Source organism: Somniosus microcephalus, chromosome 4 (genome assembly GCF_052327205.1).
Source record: "Somniosus microcephalus isolate GS21.2 chromosome 4, FLI_Smic_1.0, whole genome shotgun sequence".
NCBI lineage: Eukaryota > Metazoa > Chordata > Chondrichthyes > Squaliformes > Somniosidae > Somniosus > Somniosus microcephalus.
This window is the reverse complement of record NC_140990.1, coordinates 554,285-568,105: the sequence shown is the minus strand read 5'-3', so window position 1 is coordinate 568,105 and position 13,821 is coordinate 554,285.

Sequence of the window (13,821 nt, the reverse complement as noted above, 5' to 3'; positions counted from 1 at the left end):
TGACGTGAGCTCCAACCAATAGCCATCGGGGAGGGAGGGGGCGGAATCGGATGACCGAGCCGGGCGCTGGTGGGACCTCCAACCAATCGCGGCGCACTCAAGTGGGCGGGACTTGCACCCGGGCTCTTGCTGGCCACCGCGCATGCTCGGGCTGCACACTCCCAACAATGGGCAAGTCAGGGTCAAGTTGTTTGAAGGGTTGCTGCAGAATTGTTGGGCCAGGACGCCTCACATTGAAGTCAATGCAAATCAGGGGGAAAAATTCTCCACTGGCTGGAGTCACACCTAGCACAGAGGAAGATCAGAGACTCGCAGAAATTTACAGAATAAGGCCATTCGGCCCATCGTGTCTGCGCCGGCCGAAAAAGAGCCAAACACCCTCATCCCATTAGACTCTGGAACAGTTCCCATGGATTGGAGGGTAGCTAATGTTACCCCACTGTTCAAAAAAGGTGGTAGAGAGAAAACAGGGAATTACAGACCGGTAAGCCTGACATCGGTAGTGGGGAAAATGCTAGAGTCCCATTATAAAAGATGTAATAGCAGAGCACGTGGAAAAACAGTAACAGGATCGGACAAAGTCAACATGGATTTACAAAAGGTAAATCGTGCTCGGCTAATCTGCTGGAATTTTTTGAGGATGTAACTGGTAGAATAGATAAGGGAGAACCAGTGGATGTGGTGTATTTGGACCTTCAGAAGGCTTTCGATAAGGTCCCGCATACGAGATTAGCGTGTAAAGTTAAAGCAGATGGGATTGGGGCAAGGGACTGACTTGGATAGAGAACTGGTTGGCAGACAGGAAACAAAGAGTTGGAATAAACGGGTCTTTTTCCGAGTGGCAGGCAGTGACTAGTGGGGTACCGCAGGGATCGGTCCTAGGACCCCAGCTATTCACAATATATATTAATGATCTAGACGAGGGAACTAGATGTAATATCTCCAAGTTTGCAGATGGCACAAAGCTGGGTGGGCGTGTGTGCTGTGAGGAGGATGCAGAGAAACTCCAGTATGATTTGGACAGGTTGGGTGATTGGACAGAAGCATGGCAGATGCAGTATAAAGTGGATAAATGCGAGGTTATCCACTTTGGTGGCAAAAACAGGAAGGCAGATTATTATCTGAAAGGCAATAGATTGGGAGAAGGGGAAGTGCAACGAGACCTGGGTGTCCTTGTGCACCAGTCGCTGAAGGTAAGCATGCAGGTGCAGCAGGCGGTTAAGAAGGCAAATGGTATGTTGGCCTTCGTAGCGAGAGGGTTCGAATACAGGAACAAGGAAGTCTTGCTGCAGCTGTACAGGGCCTTGGTGAGACCACATCTTGAGTATTGTGTGCAGTTTTGTTCGCCTTATCTGAGGAAGGATGTTCTTGCCATGGAGGGGGTGCAGCGAAGATTCACCAGACTGATACTTGGGATGGCAGGAATGACGTACGAGGAGAGATTGGGCTTATACGTGCTGGAGTTTAGAAGAATGATAGGGGATCTCATTGAAACTTATAAAATTCTAACAGGACTAGACAGACTAGGTGCAGGAAGGATGTTCCCGATGGCGGGGGAGTCCAGAACCAGGGGTCACAGTCTAAGGATAAGGGGTAAGCCATTTAGGACAGAAATTAGGAGGAATTTCTTCACCCAGAGAGTGGTGAACCTGTGGAATTCTCTACCACAGAAGGCAGTTGAGGTCAATTCATTAAATATATTCAAGAAGGAGTTAGATATATTTCTTAAGGCTAAAGGGATCAAGGGGTATGGAGAGAAAGCAGGGACCGGGTACTGAATTTGGATGATCAGCCATGATCTCATTGAATGGCAGAGCAGGCTCGAGGGGCTGAATGGCCTACTCCTGCTCCTATCTTCTATGTTTCTATGTTTATGCACGCATGGTATTTTGAATGGGCCGCACAGCCCGTTAAAGGGACCATGCACCCAACATAAAAAATTAAAGGGAACGGTGATGCCGATAGGACGAGATGAAGTGGGGTGGGAGGCAATGTTCCCTCTAATATTTTTTTTTTTTTAAGTGCTTGGCTCTTTCAAATTTTTTTCAATTTAAAGCCGGAGCGGCCTGCGTGGGTCCTCCAGAGCCTGCCGTCGAGCGGGAACATTGGTGGGAGGAGGCTCATGTGGAGCGTAAACACTGACATAGAAACACAGAAGATAGGAGCAGGAGTAGGCCATTCGGCCCCTCGAGCCTGCTCCGCCATTCAATGCGATCATGGCTGATCATCCAAATTCAGTACCCTGTCCCTGCCTTCTCCCCATATCCCTTGATTCCTTTAGCCTTAAGAAATATATCCAACTCTTTTTTGAATATATTTAATGAACTGGCCTCCACCGCCCTCTGTGGCAGAGAATTCCACAGGTTCACCACTCTCTGGGTGAAGAAATTCCTCCTCATTTCTGTCCTAAATGGCCTACCCCTTATCCTTAGACTGTGACCCCTGGTTCTGGACTCCCCCGACCATCGGGAACATCCTTCCTGCATCTAGTCTGTCTAGTCCTGTTAGAATTTTATAAGTTTCAATGAGATCCCCTCTCATTCTTCTAAACTCCAGCAACTATAAGCCCAATCGACCCAATCTCTCCTCGTACGTCATTCCTGCCATCCCAGGTATCGGTCTGGTGAATCTTCGCTGCACTCCCTCCATGGCAAGAACATCCTTCCTCAGATAAGGCGACCAAAACTGCACAATACTCAAGGTGTGGTCTCACCAAGGCCCTGTACAACTGCAGCAAGACATCCTTGTTCCTGTACTCGAATCCTCTCACTACGAAGGCCAACATACCATTTGCCTTCTTAACCGCCTGCTGCGCCTACATGCTTACCTTCAGCGACTGACATGGACCAGTTGGGCCGAATGGCCCGCTTTCGGTGCTGGACATTCTGTGCAATCGCACATGATTACTTCAGGAGGAGGACACAAGAGAGGTTAGCAGTTTGGATAGATTGGCAGTTTTAAATTTAATGCTGAAAAAAAGTGAGAGCAGATACATTGTGGGACACTATGTACACTAAATTTACACTAATAGAAATAAACAACTTGCATTTCTATAGCGCCTTTCACGCCCTCAGGACATCCCAAAGCGCTTTACAGCCAATGAAGTAATTTTGAAGTGTAGTCACTGTTGTAATATAGGAAACGCAGCAGTCAATCTGCGCACAGCAAGCTCCCGCAAACCGCAATGTGATAATGACTGGATCATGTTTTTCCCGCCCCCCCCCCAGTGATGTTGGTTGAGGGATAAATATCGGCCCCCGGGACAACCTTCCGATCGTGGCCGTGCGATCTTTTACATCCAGCCGAGGAGAGCAGACGGGGCCTCGGTTTAACGTCTCATCCGAAAGACGGCACCTCCGACAGTGCTGCGTTCCCTCAGCACTGCACTGGGAGTGTCAGCCTAGGTTTTGTGCTGAAGTCTCTGGAGCGAGAACCGTCCGAGGCGAGAGTGCGACCCACCGAGCTGACACTAAACGGCCAGAGTTCAAAACCAGCAGAGAGATTTACAGAAGGTCAAGATGGCGCCCGAGACGGTCCGGCGCTAGCGCGCTCGCCCTGCTTCGGGCGGCCCGCTCTCGCCGCTCGCTCCCGCAACCGGAGCGAGGTGTTAGGCGAGTCGGGCGGAGGCAGCGCAGCGCATCGGGACGCAGCAGCAGCCACGTCGACCCGTTAGAGCACGTCGGCCGTCTGCTCCTCAGCGGGAAGGCATTCCGACTGGGAGGAGGGGAGCTGAACACGGTGGCCAAAGGCCGGACCGGAAGCGGGAGTAGCAGGCCCGGGCCGTCAGACCGTGGAGCCGGCGACGGTGAGGTGGAGGCCGCGGCGACCGGAGGATGTGTTCGGCGAGTCGGGCGGAGGCAGCGCAGCGCATCGGGACGCAGCAGCAGCCACGGCGACTCGTAGTCCGACTGGGAGGAGGGGAGCCGGGAATGGTGGCCAGAGGGTGAGCGGGAGAAGCAGGCCACCACACGTGGAGCCGAGCCAGCAACAGTGAGGAGGAGGCCGCGGTGACGAGGAGGACGGAGCGGCTGAGGGACATCGTGCTCCCACTGCCACTGGATGCCATTGAATTGACTTTCTGAACACGGCGCTGTAAAAATAGCTGACGTGTCCCGATGGGGAGTAAGCATTCCATTGTACTGGTAGATATGGCAAATAAAAAATTGAATTGAAGTCACTAAAAGTGGGCTAACATGTTGATAATCATTTTTTTTTAAAATGCTATGTTTTATATTCACAAATAGAGTTAATGCTAAACCGACACAACTTACTGGTTAGGTTTCAGTTAGAACAGTTCTTGGGCACTTCAACTTTAGGAAGGATGTCAGAGAGAGACTTTACACAGCACCTTTTCCCAACCTTTACAGCCAATGAAGTACTTTTTGAAATGTGGTCGCTGTCCTAACTCGCACCAAGTCCCGTTCACCCATCTCCCCTGTGATTGCGGGCCTACTCTGGCTCCCGGATAAGCAACGCCTCGATCTTAAAACTCTCATCCTGGTTTTCAAATCCAACCGTGGCCTGGTCCCTCCCTATCTCTGTAACCTCCTCCAGCCCAGAACCCGCCGAGATCCATGCGATTCTCAATTCTAGCCTCTGGAGCATCCCATCCCCCTGATTTCAATCGCTTCCACCATTGGCGAGGGAACTAGATGTAATATCTCCAAGTTTGCAGACGACACAAAGCTGGGTGGGCGTGTGTGCTGTGAGGAGGATGCTGAGAAACTCCAGTATGATTTGGACAGGTTGGGTGATTATATTGCATCTGCCCAATGTGGATAAATGCGAGGTTATCCACTTTGGTGGCAAAAACAGGAAGGCAGATTATTATCTGAAAGGCAATAGATTGGGAGAAGGGGGAAGTGCAACGAGACCTGGGTGTCCTTGTGCACCAGTCGCTGAAGGTAAGCATGCAGGTGCAGCAGGTGGTTAAGAAGGCAAATGATATGTTGGCCTTCGTAGCGAGAGGGTTTGAGTACAGGAACAAGGGTGTCTTGCTGCAGTTGTACAGGGCCTTGGTGAGACCACACCTTGAGTATTGTGTGCAGTTTTGGTCACCTTATCTGAGGAAGGACGTTCTTGCCATGGAGGGAGTGCAGCAAAGATTCACCAGGCTGATACCTGGGATGGCAGGAATGACGTATGAGGAGAGATTGTGTCGATTGGACTTGTACTGGCTGGAGTTTAGAAGAATGAGAGGTGATCACATTGAAACTTATAAAATTCTAACAGGACTGGACAGACTGGATGCAGGAAGGATGTTCCCGATGGTCGGGGAGTCCAGAACCAGGGGTCACAGTCTAAAGATAAGGGGTGAACCATTTAGGACAGGGATGAGGAGGAATTTCTTCACCCAGAGAGTGGTGAACCTGTGGAATTCTCTACCACAGAAGGCAGTAGAGGCCAATTCATTAAATATATTCAAGAAGGAGTTAGATATATTTCTTAAGGCTAAAGGGATCGAGGGATATGGGGAGAAAGCAGGGACAGGGTACTGAATTTGGATGATCAGCCATGATCTCATTGAATAGCGGAGCGGGCTCGAGGGGCCGAATGGCCTACTCCTGCTCCTATCTTCTATGTTTCTATGATCTTCAGCTGCCCCAAGTTCTGGAATTCCCTCCCTAAACCTGTCTGCCTCTCTCTCTCCTCCTTAAAACCTACCTCTTTCACCAAGCTTCTGGACAGATGCCCTAAGATCACCTTGTGAGACTCCGTGCCAAATTTTGTTTGATAACCCTCCTATGAAGCGCCGTGGAGCATTTTACATCATTTAAGGCGCTATAATTTAAGGCATTAGGAACAAGGTGGATGAATTAGTTGTGGAAATAGAGGTAAACAAGTATGATTTGATTGGGATTACAGAAACGTGGCTGCAGGGTGGGCAAGGCTGGGAACTTAACATCCAGGGATATACAATATTTAGGAAGGATCGGCAAAAAGGTAGGGGAGGTGGGGTAGCATTGCTGGTAAAGGAGGGGATTAATGCAATGGAAAGGAAGGATATTAACTCGGATGAAACGGAATCTGTATGGGTAGAAATGAGAAATAGCAAGGGGAGGAAAACGTTAGTGGGTGTGATATATAGGCCTCCAAATAGTAATATGGAGGTGAGGGAAGGCATAAAAAGGGAAATTAGAGAAGCGTGCGATAAGAGCACAGCTGTCATCATGGGTGACTTTAATTTACATATTGATTGGACTACCCAAATTAGTAACAATTCTGAGGAGGAGGAATTCCTGGAATGTTTTCGGGACGGTTATCTGGACCAATATGTCGAGGAGCCGACTCGAGATCAGGCCATTTTAGACTGGGTATTGTGCAATGAGAAGGGACTTATCAGCAATCTTCTTGTACGAGGCCCCTTGGGTCAGAGCGATCATAATATGATCGAGCTCTCAGTCGAGACGGAGAGTGAGGAAATTGAATCAGAGACTAAGGTCCAGAACTTAAATAAAGGGAATTACGAGGGTCTGAGACGGGAATTGGGTAAGATTGATTGGGTGGTGTTTCTGGGGGGATTGACAGTGGAGAGACAATGGCAAGCATTCAAAGATAGAATGGAAGAATTCCAGAACATGTTTATACCGGTTTGGCATAAAAATAAACCTAAAAAGGTGACTCAACCGTGGATAACGAGGGAAATTAGGGACAGCATAAAATCAAAAAAAAGGGCATATCAACTGGCAAAAAAAAGCACCAGACCGGAAGATTGGGGGCAGTACAGGATACAGCAAAAGAGGACAAAGGGATTAATCAGGAAGGGGAAAATAGAATACGAAAGTAAACTTGCAGCAAACATAAAGACAGACTGCAAAAGCTTTTATCGGTATATCAGGAGGAAAAGACTGGTAAAATCCCAAGTCGGTCCCTTGCAGTCCGATTCGGGAGAATATATAATGGAGAATAAGGAAATGGCAGACCAATTAAACTCATACTTTGGTTCTGTATTCACAAAGGAGGACACAAATAACCTCCCAGGAATATCGGCAAACATAGGGACTAATGAGAGGGAGGAGCTGACAGAAATTAGTATCTCTAGGGATATGGTGTTGGGTAAGTTGAGGGGACTGAAGGCCGACAAATCCCCGGGGCCTGATAAACTACATCCTAGGGTACTTAAGGAGGTGGCCCTGGAGATAGCAGATGCTCTAAGGATCATCTTCCGGAACTCCATTGACTCGGGAACAGTACCCGTGGATTGGAGGGTAGCTAATGTTACCCCAATATTTAAAAAGGGGGGTAGAGAGAAAGCAGGGAATTATAGACCAGTAAGCCTTACATCGGTTGTGGGCAAAATGCTAGAGTCCATTATTAAGGATAAAATAGCGGAGCACTTGACAAATGGGGAAAGGATCGGACAGAGTCAACATGGATTTACAAAGGGTAAATCGTGTTTGACTAATCTGCTGGAATTTTTTGAGGAAGTAACTGGTAAAATAGATGGGGGAGAGCCAGTGGATGTGGTGTACCTTGACTTCCAGAAAGCCTTCGATAAGGTTCCACACAAAAGATTATCATGCAAAATTAAGGCTCATGGGATTGGGGGCAAAGTATTAACGTGGATAGAGAACTGGCTGGCGGATAGAAAACAGAGAGTTGGAATAAACGGCTCGTTTTCGGAGTGGCAGGCAGTGACCAGCGGGGTGCCGCAAGGATCTGTCCTGGGACCCCAGCTGTTCACAATATATATAAATGATCTGGATCAGGGAATTGGATGCAATATTTCCAAATTCGCTGACGACACTAAACTAGGAGGAGGGGTGGGCTCTGATGAGGATGTCAGGAGGCTACAGTGCGATTTGGACAGGTTGGGGGAATGGGCGGATACGTGGCAGATGCACTATAATGTGGATAAATGCGAGGTTATCCACTTTGGGGGTAAAAACAGGAGGGTAGATTATTATCTAAATGGCAATAGATTGGGAGATGGGGAAGTGCAGAGGGACCTGGGTGTTCTTGTGCACCAGTCACTGAAGGAGAGCATGCAGGTGCAACAGGCGATTAAGAAGGCAAATGGTATGTTGGCCTTCATATCAAGGGGGTTCGAGTATAGGAATAGGGATACCTTACTACAGCTGTACAAGGTGCTGGTGAGACCGCATCTGGAGTATTGTGTACAGTTTTGGTCGCCCCATCTGCGGAAGGATGTTCTTGCCATGGAAAGAGTGCAACGGCGATTCACCAGGCTGATACCTGGAATGGCGGGAATGACCTACGAAGAGAGATTAAATAGTTTGGGCTTGTACTCACTGGAGTTTAGAAGATTGAGAGGGGATCTCATCGAAACATATAAAATTATGGCAGGCCTGGACAGGCTGAATTCAGAGAGAATGTTTCCAATGGCCGGGGAGCACAGAACCAGGGGCCACAGTCTAAAAATAGCGGGCAAATCATTTAAAACAGAGATGAGGAAGAATTTCTTCACTCAAAGAGTGGTGAGCCTGTGGAATTCCCTGCCACAGAGGGCTGTGAAGGCTAATTCAATAAATATTTTCAAGAGAGAATTGGATATATTTCTGAAGGCTAAGGGGATTAAGGGTTACGGAGAAAAGGCGGGGACGGGGTACTGAACTGGTAAGATCAGCTATGATCTCAGACGAAGATCAGCCATGATCTCATTGAATGGCGGAGCAGGCTCGAAGGGCCGAATGGCCTACTCCTGTTCCTATCTCTATGTTTCTATGTTTCTATAAATACAAAGCTGTTTATTGTAATGCAAGAAACGCGGCGGCCAATTTCCGCGCACAACAAGGTCCCACGAGAGGAACAGGCTAACGTGACCCTGGAGCAAGCAGATATAACTCCGAGGACAGACTAGAGAAAAGACGCCTCTTTCGTTAGCACATAGACGGGGAAGAGGAAACCAGACCGAGGCATTCAAGATTCTGAGAGCTTCTGCCCCAGTAAACAAAGCACTGGGGTTCCTTTCTAGAGGGATAGAATTGAAAAGCGGAGAAGTGATGTCAAACTTGTGTAGAACCTTGGTAAGACCACACTTGGAGCACCGTGCACAGTCCTGGTCTCCCTAGACCTTGGTTAGACCACACTTGGAGCACTGTGCACAGTCCTGGTCTCCCTATACCTGGGTTAGACCACACTTGGAGCACTGTGCACAGTCCTGGTCTCCCTAGACCTTGGTTAGACCACACTTGGAGCACTGTGCACAGTCCTGGTCTCCCTAGACCTTGGTTAGACCACACTTGGAGCACTGTGCACAGTCCTGGTCTCCCTAGACCTTGGTTAGACCACACTTGGAGCACTGTGCACAGTCCTGGTCTCCCTATACCTTGGTTAGACCACACTTGGAGCACTGTGCACAGTCCTGGTCTCCCTATACCTGGGTTAGACCACACTTGGAGCACTGTGCACAGTCCTGGTCTCCCTATACCTGGGTTAGACCACACTTGGAGCACTGTGCACAGTCCTGGTCTCCCTAGACCTTGGTTAGACCACACTTGGAGCACTGTGCACAGTCCTGGTCTCCCTATACCTGGGTTAGACCACACTTGGAGCACTGTGTACAGTTCTGGTCTCCATATACCTTGGTTAGACCACACTTGGAGCACTGTGCACAGTCCTGGTCTCCCTATACCTGGGTTAGACCACACTTGGAGCACTGTGTACAGTTCTGGTCTCCCTATACCTGGGTTAGACCACACTTGGAGCACTGTGCACAGCTCTGGTCTCCATATACCTGGGTTAGACCACACTTGGAGCACTGTGCACAGTCCTGGTCTCCCTAGACCTTGGTTAGACCACACTTGGAGCACTGTGCACAGTCCTGGTCTCCCTATACCTGGGTTAGACCACACTTGGAGCACTGTGTACAGTTCTGGTCTCCATATACCTTGGTTAGACCACACTTGGAGCACTGTGCACAGCTCTGGTCTCCATATACCTGGGTTAGACCACACTTGGAGCACTGTGTACAGTTCTGGTCTCCATATACCTTGGTTAGACCACACTTTGAGCACTGTGCACAGCTCTGGTCTCCATATACCTGGGTTAGACCACACTTGGAGCACTGTGCACAGTTCTGGTCTCCATATACCTTGGTTAGACCACACTTGGGGCACTGTGCACAGTTCTGGTCTCCATATACCTTGGTTAGACCACACTTGGAGCACTGTGCACAGTTCTGGTCTCCATATACCTTGGTTAGACCACACTTGGAGCACTGCACAGTTCTGGTCTCCATATACCTTGGTTAGACCACACTTGGAGCACTGTGCATAGTTCTGGTCTCCATATACCTTGGTTAGACCACATTTGGAGCACGGTGCACAGCTCTGGTCTCCATATACCTTGGTTAGACCGTACTTGGAGCACTGTGCACAGTTCTGGTCTCCATATACCTTGGTTAGACCACACTTGGCGCACTGTGCACAGTTCTGGTCTCCATATACCTTGGTTAGACCACATTTGGAGCACGGTGCACAGCTCTGGTCTCCATATACCTTGGTTAGACCACATTTGGAGCACTGTGCACAGTTCTGGTCTCCATATTATAGAAAGGAGATAGAGGCACTAGAGAAGGTGCATTTAAGGAGAAGCTGTTTAAGTACATGAGGAAGAGAAGGATATGGTTAGATGAAGAGGGGTGGGAGGAGGCTCGTGTGGGGCATGGACCAGTTGGGCTGAATGGCCCATTTCTGTGCTGTAAATTCACTATCAAAGCTCCTCGTAATTTTGAGCACCTCTATTATATCTCCCCTTAGCCTTCTCTGCTCCAAAAAAAGGAGAATAATCCCAGTTTCTCCAGTCTCACCACATAACTGAAGTCCCTCGTCCCTGGTATCGTTCCAGTAAACCCTTCTGCACCGTCTCCAAGACCTCGACATTCTTCCTGAAGTGTGGTGCCCTGAATTGGATGCTACACTCCAGCTCCTAAGCCGTGATTTATGAAGGTTTGGCAACAACTTCCTTGCTGACCGAGGACTTTTGTTAACCAAACGGATACGGGCCAAAGGCAAGAGGTAGATGGAGTTAGGTCACAGATCCGCCATGATCTCTCATTGAATGGCGGAACAGGCACGAGGGGCTGAATGGCCTCCTCCTGTTCTAATGTTCTTATGTTTTGTACTCCATGCCTCGATAAATAAAGCCGAGGATCCCGTGTGCTTTTTTTAAACAGCCTTCTCAACTTGTCCTGCCCACCTTCAACGATTTGAGTACGTACAGCCTCTCTGTCCCTGCACCCCCTTTAAAATTGTACCAGTGCATATTTAATTTAAATTTAGAGTTTTCATTTATTTTGAGAGCTCAAAAGCCTCGGGTTCTCCCAAGAGCCTGGGCTAGGATTTGACATTTTTTGGTGTATCCCTGGCACCATTCGAGTAAATCTCCTCTGCCCCCTCTCCAAGGCCTCGACATCCTTCCTAAAGTGTTCCTAAGATTGATACGATTCCACGCAAGTCAGCATCAAAAGTCCCCCCGACAGCCAGAATTATCATTGCGCAGTTCTGATTAACAGCCGAATCGAACCACTCGCACAGGAGATGGGACGGACGAGTGAATCTCTTCCCACGCACGAAGCGGGTGAACGGCCTCTCCCCGGTGTGAACTCTCCAGTGTCTCAGCAGGTTGGATGAAGGAGCGGGTCTCTTCCCACGCACTGATCGGTGAACTCCAACTCGCTGAATTTGCTGGTGACTCACCAGGCTTGATGAATGAGCGAATCCCTTCCCACACACAGAGCAGGTGAACGGCCTCTCCCCGGTGTGAACTCTCCGGTGTCTCAGCAGGTTGTATGAAGGAGCGAGTCTCTTGCTACGCACTGATCTGTGAATTCCTTCGAGCGAGAGCTGGAACTGTTTCTGGCTGGGAGCCAAGATCACCTCTTACAGAAAAGGTAGGGGATTCAGGGCCAGAATGATCCCCTGGACCGGTTTCGATCGCCAAGATGGGTCAGAGAGGAATTTCCCAGATTTCCAACACCCCATTTCCAAAAATTGGCCTGGGGTTTCTAAATCTGGTTTTTTGCCTCTCCCAGGAAATCACATGGTTTTGGATGGGGTGGGGGAGTGTATATTGTAATATACAAGCTATCGCAATAGTATGGGGCAGGCTGGATGGACCGGGTGGTCTTTACCTGTCTGTCATTGTTCGTCTGTTTGTATGAGCAGGTGAACGGCCTCTCTCAAGTGTTTCGGAAGGTTGGAGGACGGAGTGAATCACTTCTCACACACTGAGCAGGTGAACGGCCTCTCCCCGGTGTGAACTTGCTGGTGTCCCTTCAGTTCCCCGGATTATTTAAAGCTCTTCCCACAGTCAGAACAGTTAAACAGTCTCTCATCAGTGTGAACTCGCTGGTGTGTCAGCAGGGTGGATGACGGAGCGAATCCCTTCCTACACACAGAGCAGCTGAACGGACTCTCCCCGGTGTGAACTCGTTGGTGTCCCTTCAGTTCCCCGGATCTTTTAAAGCTCTTCCCACAGTCAGAACAGTTAAACAGTCTCTCATCAGTGTGAGCTCGCTGGTGTGTCAGCAGGTTGGATGACTGAGTGAATCCCTTCCCACACACGGAGCAGGTGAACAGACGCTCTCTTCAGCATGTAGGGCAGGTGTTGCGTCAGCTCCTGGAAGCTTTTAAAGCTCTTGCCACAGTCAGAACATGTAAACGGCCTCTCTCCAGCGTGAACAAGCTAGTGTGTCAGCAGGTGGGACGACAGAGCGAATCTCTTCCCCCACACAGCAACTGAATGGCCTCTCCCCCTTTTCCCCCCTCCCTCCTCTCTCTCCTCTCGCTCTCTCTCCTCCCCGTCTCTCTCCTCTCCCCCCTTCCATGTCTCTCCTCCCCCTCCGTCTCTCTCTCGCTCTCTCCTCCCCTCCGTCTCTCTCTCCTCTCGCTCTCTCCCCCGTCTCTCTCTCCCTCTCTTCCCCCTCCGTCTCTCTCTCTCTCTCCTCTGTCTCTCTCTCTCTCCCCCCCTCCGTCTCTCTCTCTCCCCCCCTCCGTCTCTCTCTCTCTCCTCCCCCTCCGTCTCTCTCTCTCTCCTCCCCCTCTGTCTCTCTCTCTCTCTCCTCCCCCTCCGTCTCTCTCTCTCCTCCCCCTCCGTCTCTCTCTCTCCTCCCCCTCCGTCTCTCTCTCTCCTCCCCCTCCGTCTCTCTCTCTCCTCCCCCTCCGTCTCTCTCTCTCCTCCCCCTCCGTCTCTCTCTCTCCTCCCCCTCCGTCTCTCTCTCTCCTCCCCCTCCGTCTCTCTCTCTCTTCCCCCTCCGTCTCTCTCTCTCTCCTCCCCCTCCGTCCATCTCTCTCTCCTCCCCCTCCGCCCCCTCTCTCTCCTCCCCCTCCGTCCCCCTCTCTCTCCTCCCCCTCCGTCCCTCTCTCTCTCCTCCCCCTCCGTCCCTCTCTCTCCTCCCCCTCCGTCCCTCTCTCTCCTCCCCTCCGTCCCTCTCCTCCCCCTCCGTCCCTCTCTCTCTCCTCCCCCTCCGTCCCTCCCTCTCTCTCTCTCTCCTCCCCCCCCTGACCCTCTCTCTCTCTCTCTCTCTCTCTCTCTCCCCCTCCGTCTCTCTCTCTCTCTCCCTCCATCTCTCTCTCTCCCCCCCGTCTCTGTCTCTCTCTCTCTCTCCCCCTCTCTCCCCCATCTCTCTCTCTCTCTCCCCCCGTCTCTGTCTCTCTCTCTCCCTCCCGTCTCTGTCTCTCTCTCTCTCCCCCTCGTCTCTCTCTCCCCCTCCATCTCTCTCTCCCCCTCCATCTCTCTCTCCCCCTCCATCTCTCTCTCTCTCTCTCTCTCTCCCCCGCCGTCTCTCTCTCTCACTCTCTCTCTCCCTGCTCCGTCTCTCTCTCCCTCTGTCTCTCTCTCTCTCTCTCTGTCTCTCCC